This window comes from Lemur catta, chromosome 9, assembly GCF_020740605.2.
Source record: "Lemur catta isolate mLemCat1 chromosome 9, mLemCat1.pri, whole genome shotgun sequence".
Taxonomy (NCBI): Eukaryota; Metazoa; Chordata; class Mammalia; order Primates; family Lemuridae; genus Lemur; species Lemur catta.
The window spans coordinates 68,525,601-68,546,633 of record NC_059136.1 but is presented as its reverse complement, the minus strand read 5'-3'; the positions used below and the strand labels follow the sequence as shown (position 1 = coordinate 68,546,633).

At 33.2% G+C, this 21,033-nt stretch overlaps 1 protein-coding gene across 1 annotated transcript in view; it reads left to right on the top strand.

Moving 5' to 3' along the window:
- CNBD1 (cyclic nucleotide binding domain containing 1) overlaps window positions 1-21,033 on the top strand; it is a 345,001-nt gene that overhangs the window by 253,900 nt on the left and 70,068 nt on the right. The gene's annotated exons all lie outside the window — the stretch shown is intronic.

Below are 21,033 nucleotides of genomic sequence, written 5' to 3'. Positions count from 1 at the left end.
GTTTCCAAGTTACCATTAATAGCAGTACTCCCTCCTTTTCTGGAACATCTTCTGGTTTCATCTCTAAGGTTATTGCTTTTATGTTTTTGGTTCAAGTCATGTCAAGTATGTATTATCCTCAATGTATAATCTAGATCAAGTATATATGAAAATCTATGACGTGCAGTATTTAAGGCTTTATCTGAAATTTTAGCACTCTAGTAATCATAAAAGAATAATCATGCAGCCAACTGTGTTTTGCCATCCAAATATTAAAAATACTCAAACAGGAAATGTAATTGAGTATGAAGGAGAAATGAATAGACGCTAATAAGTCAAATATAATAGGATGTTAAAGAAAAGTGTAACTCTATGTACAATAAAATTGACAAGGTCAAACACTGGATAAAGGATGAAATAGGAGAAATTTGTAGACATTAACATGCGTGAGAGGTTTGCTTCAATAAACTACATTGGAAAGATTTTCATGATTATCCATATATGATTTGACTGAATGTTGTTATCCTGAATTTCAATTATTTTTTATGTCTTTTAGAGAATGTATAACTTAAACTTGCTTAAGTCTAATTCAAAAGGAAAAGAATACCTTCATATTCATGTATCTTTTAAAAGTTGTCAATTTGAAATTATATTTGTTAATTTTCTTTCCTTCTGTGACATTCAAATACAAACCTCCCTCAAGGTAAATATTGCTCAAAAATAATTACTAACCACTGATTGAATTTACAATATTCTCACTTGATATAGGCCAAGTTTTTCTTTTCCTATACTAATTATGTTGACTGGGGCAAGGCAAATACACTGTGGACTCTTTTATGTAAATCAACATTTCATATATTATATTATTCAAGGTTCTCCAGAGAAACAGAACCAATAGGATATACATAAATATATAAGAGGAGATTTTTTTCTGAAAATTGGCTCATGTGATTGTAGAGGCCACGAAGTCCCACGATATGCTGTTAACGAGCTGGAGAACCAGGAAGTCAGTGGTGTAATTTGGGTTGTGTCTGAAGGCCTGAGAACCAGGATCACCTGTGGTGTGATTCCCAGTCTGAGGCCAAAGGCCTGAAAACTGGGGGAGAATGAAGAGGAGGTGCTTGTATAAGTCCTGGGGTCTCAAGGCCGGAGAACTAGGTGCGCTAATATCCAAGGGCAGAACAAGATGGCTCTCTCAGCTCAAGAAAAGATACAGAATTGACCCTTCTTCTGCCTTTTGATTCTGTTGGGCTTTCAATGGATTGGACATTACCTGCCCAAATTTGTGATGGTGGATCTTCCTTGCTCAGTCTATTGATTCAAATGCTAATCTCTCTCAGAAACACCCTCACAGACACATCTAGAAATAATAGTTTACCAGCTCCTTGGATATACCTTAGCCCAGTCAAGCTGACATAGAAGATTAACTGTCATACTCAAAAGTGTTTCTTTGAAGCATGTATTGGAATCTTCTTTGTCATATGGTAGCCTATAATTCAAATAGATGGTATAGTATAAGATGTCAAACTGGGCACAGTAGCTCATGCCTATAATCCCAGAACTTGGGATGTTGAAACAGGAAGATCACTTGAGGCCATGAGTTCAAGATCAGCTTAGGCAACTAAAGAGACCCTATCTCTAAAAGAATTTAAAAACTTAGGTGGGTGTGGTGGCGCATACCTGCAGTCTCAGCTACATGAGAGGCTGAGGCAGGAGGATCACTTGAGCCCAGGAATTCGAGGCTGCAGTGAGCTATGATGGTGCCACTTCACCCTAGCCTGGGTGACAGAGTGAGACCTTGTCTCATAAATAAATGAATAAATAAATAATTTTTGAAAAATGTCATTGCTTTTGTGTGTATGTTTTTCATATTTTAAATTTCATTTGATAGTTTGCTCATTTGAAACTGCTGCTATAAAGCTACTGGTGTGTGCCTAATAAAATATTCCCTAAACAGAAATGTGCTTAAGGACTATATTTTGCTTGTTTTTCCACAACTTATAAGAAAGTAAAATGTTGTATTAATTTCAGAAATTATGTTTATTTCTACATTTTAAGTATTTATATTTCATTCCAAGAGAGTTAAAGGTACATTTTAAAAGCTAAATAATTCTAATGAAAAAAACGAATGGTTAATTTTGCTGAAAGATCATCTTCAAATAAGAATACTCTTTAACATGAATTTACATATTGTTTTATTCTGTCTCCATCTAGTCCATTCCTTTTATTATCTTAAATATGAATCCATCTCTATAAAATAGCATATGGTGGGACCCAAGAGAAACTAAAATGAGCCTTAAAAATATCAAGTTGAAGACAAATAAAAATGCTATACTAGAAAAATAAACACAAGCAAAGCACATAATTTGTTACATTGCTATCAAGACTTATTATAAGCTGTTATATTACACTGGTATTGAGAATAATTGTTTAAATTTGAGGTGCTCTATTAAAAATAAAAATAAATAAAACCACTATATTCCAGCAGAATCCTCAAACATATGCTGGTTATGTTGCCTTCACTTTCTAATTAATCAGGGATTACTAAATGCAGTAATCTTTTAGAAGTGTTAATGTGTTACTGGAAAACTAAACTAAAGCTCATATCTTTCTCCAAATATACAGGTCACACTTTCTATTTGCTCCTATATAAATCATGTAAAGATCCAGTTCTGAGTAAATGAGTCAGCAGTATTTAGTAAATATCCAAAGAGAGTAATTCACTTACTATCCCTGTACCTTGGGATGGGTAGAATAAAATCTAGAAATATGAAAGACTGCATAAATTAACTGCTCTATGTATAGAATTATATATGCAACTATCTATATATAATCATCAGGAAAACATATGCAATAATTAGTTTTGCAATATTTAAAAGGACTTGAGGAGTAATTTCTTTGTTCATTTATGTTGTTAACTTTAGGAAGATAGGAAATATCTTTTTTTAATCTATGTGCATGCTTCTGAGACATTGCTTGAAGCATCTAAATAAAAGTGAGAACAGAGTTATTAAGTCTAAGCAAATATACTCTTTTTCCATAAAATGTTACTGAGAATATAATTTACCTGATTATTATTTTTATGAAGGTAATATATTTTTGCCCTGATACACAACTTATACCTCAAGTCATTTAAACTAAAGATAATGCAGACCAACATAACTACTTTAACTTAACTGATATCTGAAATTCTCATCTCACCATTAAAACAAGTGTACTACTTTTGTTACGAGAAATAATTTTTTTACTTAAAAATGAACTACTACTGTTATTTATTATACCTCATTCAACTATGCATGATTGAAAAATGCAAATTAGAGTAAAATTTTTGTTTTTTTATTTTGTATGAAGCTTTGAGTGAAAAAATGTTGTGAATCATGTAACTATTTCTGTACATATTGCTTTATTCCATTAGGTATTAATTATAAACACATTGAAAGACTGTTTTGTTAATGAGAAAACCAACCAAACATTTTAAACATCTTGCTGACATTTAAAAGTAATTTAAAGATGAAAAAAAAGTAATTCTTAGTTGAGGAAATTAAATTTATTTTATGAAATATTATGTATCACAATATAAATAATGCATATATATAGAAAAGATAACATTATTCAGAGAATAATAATGACCTTTGTATTATAGTCTGATTATATATATTTAGCCACTAGTAAATTTTGTAAAGTTTTTGTTTGTTTTGTTTTATAAAAATAAAGCAGTATTTTTGCTTGAGTTTTATTTTTAGGAAAATTTTTTCTCCAAAAGAAGTACTAAACCATTTTAATTTATAGATTTTTGGATGGCAGTTTGATTTTAAGAATTTTTTAGATAGCCAAGTTGATTTTAGCTCATTATAAGAAAAACAGCAATAGGATGGCAAATACTATGCTTCCATTTTCAGATTTGCCAATGCTCTACCTTAACTACTTTCGAAACCAGTTATTGTTCTACTCCAAAATATAATCCTAGTTGTATTTTGTATTCAATAGTTCAAAGGTTCTATGTTTCTTTTGCCATGCCATGTCCAACAATAAGCTTAACTTGTAAGTAGGTTGATTTGCTATCGGTAAAAATAATCTTACACAGTTTTGAGATATTTAGATTAAAGAGCTTAAATACAATAACTTTAGCTGCCTAATGTAGAAAGATTTTAAAACTAATACTACTGTGGGTTTGTGGATACATCTATTAAAATATAATCACTAAGCAATTATTGGGTATCCAATGTATAACTGATTTATTGAACAATTACAACTCACAGGAAATATTCACAAAGGAATTTTAGTCTTCCACATTCTTTGATATTTATTCAGTTAAAGATCATTCCCTGCCCTTTGCAAACTGAATGTAATGATTTTATTACTTTTAAGTCATAAAGTGCCCTATAAGTCATTTTTAGTTGCCATATATTCTCAATTGAGATATTAATAAATCTAGCCTGTTAAGAAGCAAGTATTCAAACTTGCTTTAAGGTTGATGGGCCAACTACATGCTTCTATTAGTTTTCTATTGCTACATAACAAATTGCCATAAATTTAGAAGCTTAAAACAACACTCATTTATTATCTCACAGTTTTGTAAGGAGCTGTCTGGGCAGGTTCAACTGGGTTCTATTCTTAGGGTCTCACACAGCTGAAATCAAAGTGTTGGCCAGGCTGGGCTCTAATCTGGAGGTCCTGAAGAAGAGTTTACTTCCAAGCTTGTTCAAGGTGGCTGAACTGAGTTCTTTGCAGCTATTTTCTCGCTGAGAGGTCCTTGAAAACTGAGGTCCATGTTTTCTTGCTGATTTTCAGCTGGAGGTCACCCTCAGCCACCAGAGGCTGCTCCATCTACCTGGTCCCTCCATCTCAACAATGAAGAATCCCTTCTGCTAAATCTATTTCACATTTTGAATCTTTGACTTCTTCTTCCCTACCAGCTGAAGAAAACTCTTTGCCTTAGAAGAACTTATGTGATTGAGCTAGGTTCTTCAAGATAACCTCCCTATTTTATTAACCAGTTAGTATCCTTAATTACATCTGCAAGACCTCTCTGCTGTGTAATGTGACATAATCTCAGGAATAACACCGTGGGTTGAAGGGCATGGAGGCCACTTTGGAACTCTGTTGCCATGATGCCAGAGGCCAGCAGTGGGTGGGGAGAGCATGGCAGGCAGCTTTGCTTCCCATCACCATTCCCCAGCTTTCACCTATGGTTCTGATATCTCTGCTATAGGGAAAGATGGGGTGTTGGGGAGAAGAGGATGGCAAAGATGTGATAAGGGAATTGAAAATGTTCTTATTAATAATTGATTATTACTGTTATAAATTGGTTTCTCATTTGCTGTGTTTGACAGTTGTTTCAAGCTAACTCTTTCCTTGTGAGCACCTTCAAGAAGTTTCAGTAATCCCTTAATATTGGGAGTGATCTTTCACCTGTAATTCTTTAAGAGGGTAATACATTTTCCTCCCTGGGAATCCAAAGGTAACTTCAGGTTTCCTCTGCTGAGGCCACTTCACTCTCACCCTTCCCTATCCCCAATGGAATCCAATTGAAACTTTATTCCGGCTTTTTTAATGCATGAGTCTATAAAGGGTCTACACAGGAAAGTCTACATAGGAAGAGAATCCTACATCCTTTGCACTGGAAAACTTTGAGAGGGAAAGGCAGCCCCAAATCAGCTACCTTCTGTGGCTTGTTTGTCAGGAATTAACTAGCCTGTCTCTTACCTTTAGAGTTCTCAAGGTGTAGTTAGATAATACTGTACTGTGGCTTTTAACTTCTGAGAAGGTGTATAAAGCTCTCCATGTGGTCTTGTTGAAGATTCTCCCTTTCAGTTGAGGTGGTGAAGTGTGTTTCTCGATATAGTCCTTTCAGGCTCTGATGGTGCAACTTAGAGCAGAGATCTTTAAAGAAATTCTCTTCACAGATCTCATACCAATCTTCATTATCAACATTTTTGTACCCTGACTGTAGGTGAGGAACTTAGAGATTTCTGTTTCTTTATATGTACTTAGAAAAATTAGTACCTTGTTATGTTATAGTGATGTAGTGTCGTGCATTCTAATCTGATTCTCTCACTTTATCATTTTGGAATACTCACTATATGCCAGGCATTATTCTACATACTTTGTATGTTTTATATCATCAAACATTCACAACAACCCAATGAGCTATGTGAATTTAATATCCCTATTTTACAGATTAGCAAACCAAGGTATAGAAAGGTTAGGTGATATCAATGTCCTTCATCCAAAGACCATGAGGGACACCTGTGTAGTTGACTGAATTGTGTTTATTACTCACGAAGTGAGGTAGAACACACACCATGGGGAATCATAGATTGTCTCAGTACAATGGCATTGGAAAGAATACATTCTAGAGCATGGGTTTTAGTTGGGTGATTTGAGGGACAGTCTAAGGAAGTAGGAATTTGTTCTAGATGGAATGCTACCAGAAAGTGCTGTAATTGATAAAGAAGTATCAGTTGTTTGTTTTATCCAAGAGATGTAGTGTTATAATATTTTGTAGGTGGCAAGTTGGACTTGCCATCCATGCTTAGACAAAATTATGAAATTATCTTGCTTGTCTCTTATGATCATGGAGATACCTTATCTGAGGTTTGCATTCTGTGCAAATTCTCTGATAGGAAAATTATTTGACTTAGCTGCTTGTGCCATGCCAGCTTGCAAATATCAGACGCTACCCCTCTTTTTTTCCTTTCTCATCATGTGCTTAATATTATAGAGTTATTAAGGGGTGGAACCAGGAATCAAACTCAGACAGTCTGGCTGCATAGTCCACATTACAATGATTACACTTTACTCACAAACTGATAATTTAATAATCTCTTTAATCCATTGTCCTCATGTGGTTATTTTATTTCCTTGTATTTTAGGTGTAGTTGTATAAATTTTGGCTAGATTTTGACAAAATAATATTTAATAACTGCCTTCAATATTTACATGTATGTAATAAGGTACCACAATTTTTTTCTGACTGAGATTAATTACATTGATATATGTAACAAGCCCTAAACTAAAAGTGTAAAGATTCGGTTTCCTAAGTCAACTCTACCGCTCTCCACATGTTGTTGGAGTCACCTATTTTCTTTTCTGGGATTGAAAAGATTGAAAATGTATATTTATACTGACTTTTATAGTTACATATATAATTACCAGTGCTTATACTTTTTATTTTTCATGTGGAACCAAATTACCACACACTGTCCTTTCTTTTCAGTCTGAAGGACTTCCTGTTTCTTGCAGAACAATTCTGCAAGTGACAAGTTCTCTGGGTCTTTATTTATCTATGAATGTCTTTATTTCTCCTTCATTTTTGAAGACTAGCTTTGCTAGATACAGAATTCTTGACTGATAGGCTTTTTGTTTCAGGCCTTGGAATGTTGTACCACTGCCTTCTGGCCTCCATGGTTTCCAGATAGAAGTTGCAGTTAATAAATATTAATGAATATCCCTTGTGGATGGTGATTCACTCTTCTCTTGCTACTTTCAAGATTTCTGTTTTTGTCTTTTTACAATTTATGCTATGTCTAGTTGTGGATATCCTTCAGTTTATCCTACTTGGAGTTCACTGAGCTTCTTAAATGTGTCGATTGATGTTTTTCATCAAATTTTAGAAGTTTTCAGCCACCATTATTTCTTATTAGTCACTGGATAAATAGTAAATACTTTATAATATTTGTTCACAAATCCACTGATTTACAAACTCATTCAGAAAGGAGTTGATTTCCTGTTTTAGGATTACCACTTTTAGTGTCTCCAAAATGGAGTTGTTAGAAGATTATGAGAGGTAGAAAAGAACCTATGTTTTTATAAACATTGATGGCATTTAAAATCAATCTAGTAATAGCTCTTTGTTACATAATAATTTGTCCACAAATAAGTCATCTTTTTCATTCTTTGATGCTCTTATGTATCAATAATTATTAAAATTCCCAAACATTTATGCAGTAGAGTTCTTAATGGCTTAAGTACAATTGATTCACATATGATAAACTTTCACTAGATTTCCAGAAGAATTTTATGTCTATGTGTAAAATGGTATACTTCCTTTTTATAGATGGTATACATCATGACATTTACCCACTTTTCTTTTCAAGTTCTCAGGAAAAACAATGTCAACTTTGCCTTTAATTGTGGAAGCTTCCTTTACTTAAGTAAACTCACTTGATGATGTATTCCTTTTTCTCCCTACCTTAAACTTCTGCTACTTTAATCTATTTTTAATTATAATTATATTTTACCTTATATCACATTCTTCATTATAGTAGAAATATCTGGATGGATGAATTCTTCCAATAATAAATAAAGGCAGAGTTTACATATTATAAAATCAGAATCTGTGGGTTAAATATCAGCTTATATTTTTCTCTCAAGGAAAAATAAAGTAAGTGGCATTGGAGACCAGATGTTTCTGAAAATGATTAATGACCAGTAATACTTCTGCTGACCCAGAATTATGGAGGTATTAGCCCAATAACTTTAGGTGAAGCCACCAACAACCTAGGTGATATTGAAATAAATTGTTGACCCTGACTGTGAATTATATAATTTGAAATGCCACTAGGCAGAATGTTATTTTTTTTAAGGCATTATCACAACTGGAGATTTTGATATATCTCTTGCTTACCTGAAAATGAAGCATTTTGAGAACAATAAATAATTCAGTTTTAATCCTTAACATTCACAGGTTTTGATTTTTTAATCTTATAATTATAATGCCTTAATTGTACATTTATTCTCAACAAGAACTTTAGATGGCAGGTATATAAAGTTGTAGGTATTATATCTTCACTTGGAAAATGCTTCGTGTGCTTCAAATTGTAATTGTCTGTAAACAAAAGGAAATTATAATAAATATTGGCTAATGGGAAATTGTCAGTTTATGCCAGAGTGCCTTGCTGGTTTAGCAGATAATAAAATATTAATCACATATCAAGTTCAAAACAACCAAATGGTTGATGAAAAAACCTGTATTTTTAAAACATGTTTTTAGAATAAGTTCATATAAAATTTCAGGCCAAATGTATTCGTAAACTTTAAGCTTAAGTATTTTGAGAGAGACTCCAAGTCTATACATCTACAAATATAATTTTCTAAACCTATTATTAATATCACTTTGTATTTCTTCATGAGTTTTTTTTTTTTTTTTTTTTTTTGAGACAGAGTGTCACTTTGTTGCCCGGGCTAGAGTGAGTGCCGTGGCATCAGCCTAGCTCACAGCAACCTCAGACTCCTGGGCTTAAGCGATCCTACTGCCTCAGCCTCCCGAGTAGCTGGGACTACAGGCATGAGCCACCATGCCCGGCTAATTTTTTTGTATATATATTTTTAGTTGGCCAGATAATTTCTTTCTATTTTCAGTAGAGACGGGGTCTCACTCTTGCTCAGGCTGGTCTCGAACTCCTGACCTCGAGCGATCCACCCGCCTCGGCCTCCCAGAGCTAGGATTACAGGCGTGAGCCACCGCGCCCGGCCCTTCATGAGTTTTAATATTTGTATTGCAAAAATTTGCCTAATTGTTAGAAACTATAAGAATTTTCATTTGATGAATCCAGTGTTGTAGCTACTGATAATTCCAAACAGGCTTTTATAATACAGCACTTTTTTCTCTTTTGGTTGTTTATATTATATGGCAAAACTAATCCTCTAAAAAATTCCTTAAAAAATAATTCATGAAAAAGAAAATCAGAATGTAGGAAACAATGTACCCAATCAATATGTATATGGCAGCTATATCCATTATGTAATATAGCCACTGATATAATCATCATAGTGAATATTTACTGTGCATTTCGTCTGTCTTGTACTGTGCCATAGTGTTTTTCTGGAGTATTTATGATATAAGATCTTGATTGATTGCTAAATATTGACTCTCATTTATTTTTTAGGAAGGCATTTAATCAAATAAAATAAGTCTTTTAAGAAAGTTGATAAAATTAATTCTATTTACAGAGTTATGGAAAAATAATAAAAATACTACATTTAAGATATAGTACCTTACACCAAGATCTAAATAAGGACAACATTAGTAAAACAAACTATCACTGAGGATTTTTATTTTCATTACTAATCTTTACATCTTCAAAAGTGTCCTCGACTGGTATGTCTTGTATATCAGGGAATGACTGGAGGCTGAACCATCTGCCTTTTCTCTTCTTGAGCACAGAGGCAGGTTAAATTCCCCATCCTCTCTTGCAATTATGCATGTAACTGGCTCTGATTACTGGAATTGGGGGAACTTATTATTGCCTGGCCATGATATGATCTGCCATGATCTCATTCTCTGTCTGGAATTGAAGTGCTCCAAAATAGCAGAATCACATGATGGTGGGAACCTGGACCATGGGATTCTTTCCTGGATGGAATTGCCCAGAAGAATAGCTCAGCCAGGAACATCTGTATTGGGCTTTGTGTAAATGACAAATAAACATTTGTTGAATTAAGCAACCAAGAATTTGGTTTGTTTGTTATAGCAACTAGCAAGTGCTACCTTGAGTCATACGACTGGCAAAAATACAAGATTTTCTGAGAGTTCTTAAAAAGTAATAATTTCTGAATTAGGACATAAAATGAATATGATTTTCATGATTATTCTTTTATCCTTAACCTTTAGAAATCTTCCACTCAAAAAGAATTTCAAGGCACATTTAGAAATGAAAATTAAGCACATAAAGGAGATACATGCTATAGCATCTAAGTTTTAGAATAGTTTTTGAATATTATTATTATAAGAACATCATATATACAAAAGATGCCAGAAACATGAATCTAGCTCTTATTTTTTTTAATTAATGCACTTTTACAATCTCTTGACAACATCCTTTTTAAAAATAGCTTATTGCTTAATTACATATTTTTAGGAACAGGTCAAATGTCCTAAAGTGTACTGTGTCGTATCTGTTCACCCAAAAAGAGATAAATGTCCTCCAAGAGTAAACAGGAGATAGCCTGGAAATATTTATACACAAGGTTATCAGCAAATTTACTGGTAAAGTTTGCAATAGCCATCCTTTCCAAAGACATAACATTGATTATAAATATGTATTTATATTTAGCATAGGTATCACACAGATCCTATTTTCTTAGGTTGTTATAGTATAGGAACTGAATCAAGGCTATTAGATTGGATGGTTTAAAAACCATTCCAAAGTCTCATAGAAAGAAATGAAATGCATTATAACATGCAAGAAAAAATATTCATCTTTTATTTTTAAAATGCCTTTGCACAGATAAAATCCAACAAAATTGCTTATATTATCTTATATTAGAAGTTAATTTGTTTTTAAATTTCAGAATATTATGGGAATACAAACACTTTTGTTACATAAATTGCCTTTGCACCACCTGAGTCAGAGCTACAAGGGTGCCCATACTCCAGACAGAGCTCCTGGCACCCATGAGGTGTGAATTTACCCATCCCCTCTTGTCCCTTCACCTGCCTGAGCTCCGATGAATGTTACTTCCATATGCACATGTAAGTGTTGATCCATTAGTACCAGCTTAATGGTGAGTACATGTGGTGTTAATTTTTTTTTTCCATTCTTGTGATACTTCACTTAGAAGAATGGGTTCCAGCTCCATCCAGGATAACAGAAGAGATATTAGTTCACCATTTCTTATGGCAGAGGGTACTCCATGGTATACACATACAACACTTTATTAATCCACTCATGTATTGAAGGACACTTGGGTTGTTTCCACATCTTTGCAATTATGAATTGTGGTGCTATAAACATTCACGTACAGATGTCTTTTTGATAGAATGTCTTTTTTTCCTTTGGGTAAATACCCAGTAGTAGGATTGCTGGATCAAATGGTAGCTCTACTTTTAGTTCTTTGAGGTATCTCCATACTACTTTCCATAGAAGTTGTACCTAGTTTGCAGTCCCACCAGCAGTGTTTGAGTGTTCCTATCACTCCACATCCATGCCAACATTCATTGTTTTGGGACTTTTTGATAAAAGCCATTCTCATTGGAGTTAACTGATATCTCATTGTGGTTTTGATTTGCATTTCCCTGATGATTAGAGATGTTGAGCTTTTCCTCATGTATTTGTTGGCCAGTAATCTATCTTCTTTTGAAAAAGTTTCTGTTCATGTCCTTTGCCCACTTTTTGATAGGGTTGTTGGTGGGAAGACAAAATGGTGTAGTCACTGTGAAAAACAGTATGGAGGTTCCTTAAACAATTAAAAATAGAACTGACATATGATCCAGCAATCCTACTTCTGGGTTATTTTCCAAAATAATTAAATCAGGATCTTGAAAAGGTATTATTCATGTTCATTGCAGCACTATTCACAATAGACTATGTGTGGAACCTAAATGACTACTCACAGATGAATGGAGATGGGAAATATGTGTATGTAAAATGGAATACTATTCATCCTTAAAAAGATGAAAATTTTGCAATATGCAATAACATTGATGAACTGTAAGGACATTATGCTACATGAAATAAGCCAATCACAGAAGGCCAAAAACTGCATGATTCCACTTATATGAAATGCCTAAAATGGTCAAATTTATAGAATCAAAGAGTGGAAGGGCGGTTATGAGGTGTTGAGGTAGGAGGAAGTGGTAAGTTACTAATCAATGGGCATCAAGTTTCAGTTAAGCAAGATGAATAAGTTCTAAAGATCTGCTGTACAAAATTGTACCTATAGTCAACAATATTGTGCACTTAAAAATTTGTTAAGACAGTATATCTCAGTATATCTCATAACTCTTACCACAATAATGTACACTTTTTAAAAGTAAATATAATGAATGATTCAATAATAGAGTCTAGATGAAGTAATCTGTAACAATTTTATTAAAGAATATAAAGCAAATAAAAACATCATTTGTTATTTTATTCATAAAATGTCACTTTTCCAAAATGTACATGTAATTTAAATACAACTCTTCAGCATTGCAGCATTTCCATAGGAATATCCAGCTAGCTGGTAGATATAAATCAGAAAAGATAATTTTGCATGGATATGGAACAGTGAATACCAAATTTAGAAAAAATAATTAACAATTTCTAAATACATTATCAGCAAAATATATAATATTACTGTAAAAATACAAATCAAACAGAAGAGAGGATCAAGAAATTAATTCATATTACTATGGATTTTCCTTGTGGACAAATGGTAACTCTCAAATGTCATTAGAGGGAGTGTAAATGCTACATTCTTTTTAGAATAAGCACTAAAAATATTTTTTTTTTCTTTTAAAGCATGAGCCTTCTAACTTAGCAACATAATTTTAGGATTCTATCCTATAGGAAAATAATTACCAGAAAAGGCACATTTATTGCGTACCTTATTTTTGTTTGTTTTTTGAAGTGGCCTAAAACTAGAAAGATATCAATTAAGAAAGTATTGGCTAAATTATGGAATAACTGCACTATGGAGTACTATCAAAGTACTGTTACAGAGCAAGCAATGGGTTCACTGCCTGAGGGACATAGAAGCAGATCCCATGGCATCAGCCTTTAGGAAAAAGAAAAACAACTTTATTGCAAGTTGACTGGCAAGGAGACAGGAAGAAATGCTCAAATCTGTCTCCCCAAATTGAAGACCACTTTGGGTTATATAAGAATGGAATAACGAGGCCTGATCTGACTGGATCCTGCCCTGAGGTGATGCCAGGGCTTGATTTGACTGGATCCTGCATCTTGCCATGTAGTGTCTGATTCTTAATTCAGTCTCCATTTTTCTGCCCAATAACTTAAATTCTATGCATGGTTGCATGCTTGGTTCATATGGGCATGCTTAGATTGTGATCTTCTTCACTTTGAGGTTCATAGCAATGGAAAAACAAGTCAAAACTTTATTATGGAAGGGTTGAGCCAGATTGGTCTGGTGTGGTTACACTACCAAGGGTGAGTTTGATCCAGTGTGACCATATATCTTGATTTCCTCAGGACAGTCCCAGTTTAGAACTGCTTTGCAAACATAATTTTTAATAGCACAGACTTCCTTAGCTTGGATGATGAAATACAGTTATCCTAGTTAGATTTATATTTGTTGTTAAGAAGGGATTTTCAAAATATATTTCAGCATTCATACAAAGTGGATATAATCAAAAAATAAAAATTCATATGCAAATGTTTCCATGAGCATGAATAAAAGGGTGGAAACATACTCACAAGGCTGTCATCTTTGGCTGTCAGGGTTTGAATTGGGGAGCTTATATATCTTTGGGGATTAAAAAATAATCTACAAAGAATACTTAAAAGGCAAAAAGATAAATATTGAGCAGGTCTTGGTCCCAAATTTATTTGTGACCTTCAAAGAATGGACATTATTTTTTTTAATCTTTTTTAAATATTCAGTTTTATAATAAAGTATTCATTTCTTTGATGTGATTATATTATGGAGAATATAAGCTAATTTAAAAAAGAATGGAAATATTAACAGCTCATTTCAGAAATTATCACACACGCCTCATACAAAGATAATTGTTTCAGTTTATGTTTTCATTAGACTCATGATCTTATTTCTGGTGTCATGCTCATTTGATATTCTTTAGCAAGAGGAAAAACCACACATTTATTCAATACATACCATGTGTCTGGCACTATGTTAAGTGCTCTAAAAGTGTTTGTTATTCTTTCAGATATAAAGAATTAAGGCTCCATGCTATTTAATGTTTCTATTGTTCCTACTCTCAGGAAATAGAGAGTCAACATTCAAACTAACTCTGTCTGACTCCCAAGTCTTTCCTCCTTTACCTTATTGCTGCCCATGCATATATAATTCTGTTATTTTTCATACTTTCATTATTAACATACTCCTCTCTACTCACATTGAAGGCGTGACACTGTAGGAATTGTTTTCATTTGAGTAGCAATTCCCAAGTACAAAATTAACCCGTGTTTAGAATTATGTCACTTCTCTCAACATTGACAAATGCATGAGAAACTATAAAAGGCAGCAAGTTGTATTAGTTTTATTTTAAGGAAACACAACCTAACATTATAAAAGATAAATGACTTGGCCAGAGGCACATTCCAATTCATGTAGAGTTAAAAATAGGGTTGTGAGCAAGTTAAATGCTTTTTGGCTTTTTAGTCTAGAATATTATTTATAAGATGTCAGTGATTCTCTGATTTTAGAACATGACTATAGAAATTTTGTTGCTTGCCAGGACTGGTAATGATTACAATACCTTAGTATTTTTGACTTGTTGAAAACAATATTAAAAAGGGCATCCATTTAAGACTGTGTTAGTTTTCAACATTGTTTTATATGTGCTTTAAAGTGTGACATACTGGTTGAATAATATACAATACTGAACATAAGAGGAGAACTTTTAATTATTTGCATACACTGTCATCTAATGGAACCCTGCTTAATTGGGCTATTTAATCTGTAGCCATTAAAAATTTTTAAAATATATTGTTTATCCTTCAACACATATTTATTGAGTGCCTGATATATGGCATGAACTCTTCTAAGAACTGAGGCTAAAAAAGTGACAAAAGTTTATTTTTCATAAAACTTACAATATATTGAGAGGAGATGATACATGTATACATATACATATATAGTATATATTGTATATCAGGCGGTGGTTAGTGCTCTGAAGAAAAACAAAGCAGAATAGAAGTTAGAGACAGATGGAGAGATGCTATTTTAGATTACGGGATCAAGCAGGACTGCCTAATAATATGACATTATACCTGAGACCCAAAGGAAGTGAAGGGTCTGTGGATATAACACTGCAGGCAGAGTGAACAGTGAGCATAACATATCTGAAGTGGGGTGCGCATGGCATGATTAATGATAAATTCAGTGTAGTTGAAATGATTGAGTGAGGGAGAAAATTATAAAAGATAAAATCAGAGTAGCAGCAGGGGAAAAGTGGATGTGGAACCATAGAACCTTGGTAATGACTTTAGATTTAATTCTGAGTGAAACAGAATGGCATTGGAGGTTTGTAAGCAGAGGAATGATATAATTTGACTTAAGATTTTAAAGAATCACTCGGGTTCTATATTAAAAGCAGATTTGAGGGGGCAAGGACTGAAGTGGGATCTTTTGGGAAGGCATTAAAAAGTCCATGCAAAAGATGCTGATGGCATACTCACCAAAGTGACCTAAAGATTCAGTGCAATCCCTATCAAAATCACAGTGTACTATTTTAAGAAAATGATAAGTTAATTCTAAAATTCATATGAAAGCACAAGAGATCCAGAATAGCCAAAACAATCTTGAAAAAGAACAAAGATAGCAGATGTACAATTCCCAATTTCAGAACTTATTACAAAGCTGTGTGGTATCAATGTAAAGATAGACATATATCAGTGGAATAGAACAGAGAGTCCAGAAAATACTCTTATGTTTGTGAACAGGTTGCCAAAATAATTCAATAGGGGAAAGAATATGCTTTTCAACAAAAGATGCTGGGATAATTGGATATCAACAAATAGAAGAATGAAGTTGGATTCCTACTTCACCACTATACAAAAATTGATGCAAAATGGGTCATAGAGTATCATAAGCTTGTATGTAAGAGTTAAAACTATAAAACTCTTAGAAGAAAATTTAGAAGTAAGTCTTTGTGACCTTGGGTTAGGCAAACCCTTTTTAGACACCAAAAGTCCAAGTAACAACAGAAAAAATATATAATAGACTGGCTTTCATAAAATTTAAGAACTTTTGTGCTGCAAATGATGTTATTAAGAAAGTGACGTCAATCCAAAGATGTGTAAAAATTAGAGATACTATGACAAGGAATTTGTACCCCAAATATAAAAGGATAACAACTTCATTAAAAATGAGCGAAGGGCTTGAATAAACATTTTTCCAAAGAAGATATATTAATGGCTGATAAACACAAGAAAATGTACTCACCATCACTATTAGGAAAATGAAAATCAGAACTGTAATGAGATAATATTTCCTACTTTCTATGGTGGAAAAAATAAAAAGTAACACGTGTTGTCAAAGATGTGCAGAAGTAGGAACTCATACATAGCTTGTGGAAATGTAAAATAGTACAGCCAGTTTGGAACATAGTCCCATAGTTCTTCAGAAAATTAAACATAAATTTACCATATTACCAAGCAATTCTAATCCTAGGTGTATATCCAAGAAAATTGAAAACATAACATCCACACAAAATCTTGTACATGAATGTTTATAACAGCATTATTCATAATAGCCAAAAGGCAGAGATAGCCAAAATGTCCAATAACTGATGAATAGATAAATAAAAATGGTTTATCTGTAAATAGAATATTCAGCAATAAAAGAAAAAATGAAGTCTTGATACATTCTACAACCTGGATGAAACTTGAAAACTTTTTGCTAAGTGAAAGAAGCCAATAATAAAAGATTACCTATTGTATTATTTCATTTATATCAAATGTCAAGAATAGACAAATCTATGGAGACAGAAAGTAGATTTGTGGTTGCTAGGCCTGGGGAAGAGGGTAGAGGGGAATGAAGAGTAATTCCTAAAGGATATGCATTTTTTGAGGGGGTGACAAAAACATCCTAAATTGGGTTGTGGTGATGGCTACACAATTCTGTGAACATAATAAAAGTCAATAAATTGTTCACTTTCAAATGGGTAAATTATGTAGTATGTGAATTATACCTCAAAAAAAGCTGTTTTTTTTTTTTTTCCCCAAAGATGTGATGATGGCTTAGATGATGAGGGACTAGGACGTTAACATTGAAGGTGATGGGAAGTCTGATTCTGGGGAATGCATCTGAGTAAACCACATGACATTGCTGGCTTGTGACTATTTTTTTTTAAATCTAAAAATGGTAATTTTAAGTGGTTCTACTTAATATTGACAAGGTTTACCAACAGGTGTTTTTGATGATAAGGCTATGAGATGACTCTAAGATATGGGATAGAAAAATTAGAAAGATGAGGATGTCATTTATTGAAATCTAGAAGATCAAAAGTAACTACTGGGATCGAGTTTATTTTTAGGCATGTTAGCACTACAATGACTAGAATATTACCAAGTGGATATTTCACTAAGAAGGTAGACAGTAGTCTGGAGTTTAGGAGCAAATGAAAGAAATAATTCTCTCTGGCATGATTCAAGCAAAATTCACACTCTGACTAGACAACTTTTCTTACTCTTTCCACAGTATTCCTCCTCCAGAAACAGTACATTTCTGCTGTGTGTCAATTAGATAAGATGAGATCAAGTCATCTTCATTCCTTCCTAGAGTAACAGAGATGGGGATTTGAAAGTAGACATATACTAAGTTATTATAAGTCATTGTGTTTTATCCAACATGAGTTCACGTTTTTAGAAAGCATCTACTCTGTAACCAGGATTAGACTTTGAGAATTGCAAAAATATATAAACCACCATTTCCTCCCCCCAATAAATTGTGAGATGGACAGAGAAATAAGTCTGGCTTGCAAGAAAAAGTCAGTGACAGCCAAATGATAGAAATGTAAAAGTAATAAGAGATCAATATATGATGTGCAATAGACTAGTGAAGTTAGATGCTGAAATGAGTGGTTGAAATCTTAAGAGTTACTCCTTAGAAGGGGGAGAAAAAACTGCCATGTTGACTGGCAGAGTCAGAGAATGTTGATAAAATAAATGTGAATTTTTCTAGGCCTCTAAAGACAACAGATTTGGTTATGTTGATGTGAGAGACACAGATAATGAAAACTGGGGAAAACAAACATAAATATAAGTGAAAAGGCTGAATTGCACATTAGCTATTTAGGGAGCTGTGAATAAAAGATACTATCATTAGGCTGGTATCCCTGAAGCCTGATGTGTAATGAATTTCATTGCATAAATTTAGGTGGAGAAGAGTCCAATCAGCCACTCTTAGGTTAAAGGAAAAATAATAACAATACCAATTTGTAAGGTACATGTCTATTTTTGTGAACATAATCAAATGGTATATTTTGTAATTTGTTGATTGGACCTAACAATCATGCACACTGAGTATTTTATGAGTGTGCTACTACACTGGGGACTGTTTAAAAGCAGAATTGCCTTAAAGCACTATAATTTAGCTTAATGAAATAAAATAAGAAGGTTCCTAACAATATGAAGCCACTGCTAAATGTCAAGTAATTGGTCTCAATTTTTTTCATAATGCTTCTTTAGATAAGAGGACTGGGAAATAAAAAGAGATAGGATAGTTTACTTGTAGTATATTCAGATCTATTTGAAATTTAAATTCAGAAATTTGGGCCCCAGACAAGAACTATCTTATCCCAACCTGACATTCTGCTAGGTTTTAGCTTATTTGGCACTTACCATTTGCACACTTTGCTTTATTCTCTTCTGTCTCTCTCATATACCGCCCCCCCCACTGACAACCCACATACACACACACACACACACACACACACTCACACACACGAATGAGTAGTGAGAAAACTTAACGCAATTATCCCTATCCATTCATCTGCTTTTATCTGTATGTCCAAGGCCATGATGATAATAATCCACTCTTATTCATAGATGGTATGTGCATTTTGTTTTTGGAATAGTTAAGATTTTAAAATATGTTTGTTTTACTTGTGTGGTTAGAGGGCAGCTATCTACATAGTAAGAGAACACATCAATTCTTATTCTTTAATAAAAACACTTATCTTAGGTTTTAGATAATTAAACTCATTATTTGTTTGATTAAGTTATCTGACATTTTTTATGGCTCTTTTTCTGCTGACTCTTAAAGGAAAATGGGCATTATACACTATTTTTTACTCTGTATAAAGAAATACTTCCATTATTTTCATTACTAGCAAGATAAAGCAAAACAAGTGGAGACATTATTTCCTTTTACGTAAAGGCACCAAATTACCAAATAATTAACTGAATTAATTAAAATGATAATGTTTTAACTTTGTGTCCCCATTTTGCCTGCTCAACATAGACTGACAACTCAAAAGTGATTTGCTTAATGTTTTATCAGCATAATATAATGATATAAAATTAAATATATGCTTTGACCTTGGTAAGTATGACTATAGAATCCTTCTAGAAAAATAAATAATCATAGATGACCATCATTCTACTCTCTACAGATGAACTGAACTTAAGTATTATGTGGATACATAATTGCTCATATGCTTACAATATTGGCATGGTGCATTTATTTTTTGTCAGTAATGAGAATAATTTTCTAGTTGCTACTCCATATTTTAGAATGCAAATTCTATAGAGTCATGAAAAAGACAATTTTTAATATTTCTTATATGTAATATAACATATTGAAGTGTTCATTCATTTAAGAAACATTTATTGATGTCCTAATATGTGCCAGGTAACGTGAAGAATGCCGTAAGAAGGTTTTTAGGAAGTTGTTGTAAGTATAATAGGAGGAAAGAATTGTTTTATGTAAAACAGTGCTGCTAAACCTTGGTGTATGTCATTGTAAACTCTCTGAGAATGAAAGATTCCGATCATTCTCTCTAAAAGCAGGAAATAGGGGGTATTATAGGCATGCAAACACAATAATTTCCATACATTTTAGAAGTTCATAGAGGTTAAGGCAACATAAATAAAGATACCATTGTTTAATTACTGAAGGCTTATGGAGGAGGAAATATTTGAGGAGCCTTGAATGCAGCTCTCAGGTGTATTTTCCCCCATCTCATTCCTTCCTTAGGATGAGGCTTATGAGATACAGCAGCCTTCTTCAGACTTTTGTGGGTGTTCGTCTATGATCTGACATGACAATCAGTGCTATCCTATCAATTAACTTTTTCCCAAATACCTTGTCATTAGTTATATAGAACTAGAGAACATCCTTTAAATCATTTGGCAAACTTCACCTTGACCCAAAATGTTGCCTCCTTTCTCTGAAATGCCCAAACACAACTTAGAATCAGCTGCTCTTGCTCATCGTGCTGAGGACGTATGTCACTTATCACACTTTGTATGCCCGTGTTTCTTATTACATTGTTAAGTCTTCAATGGCAAAGATATTTACCATGAATAAAGACAATCAACCAGATATCATTTTAATTTACATTTACTTAATTAATACTGTTGGAGAAAATCATTTATATATATATTTAATGTTTGCACGTCTCTTTCTGCTATTGCCTACTAT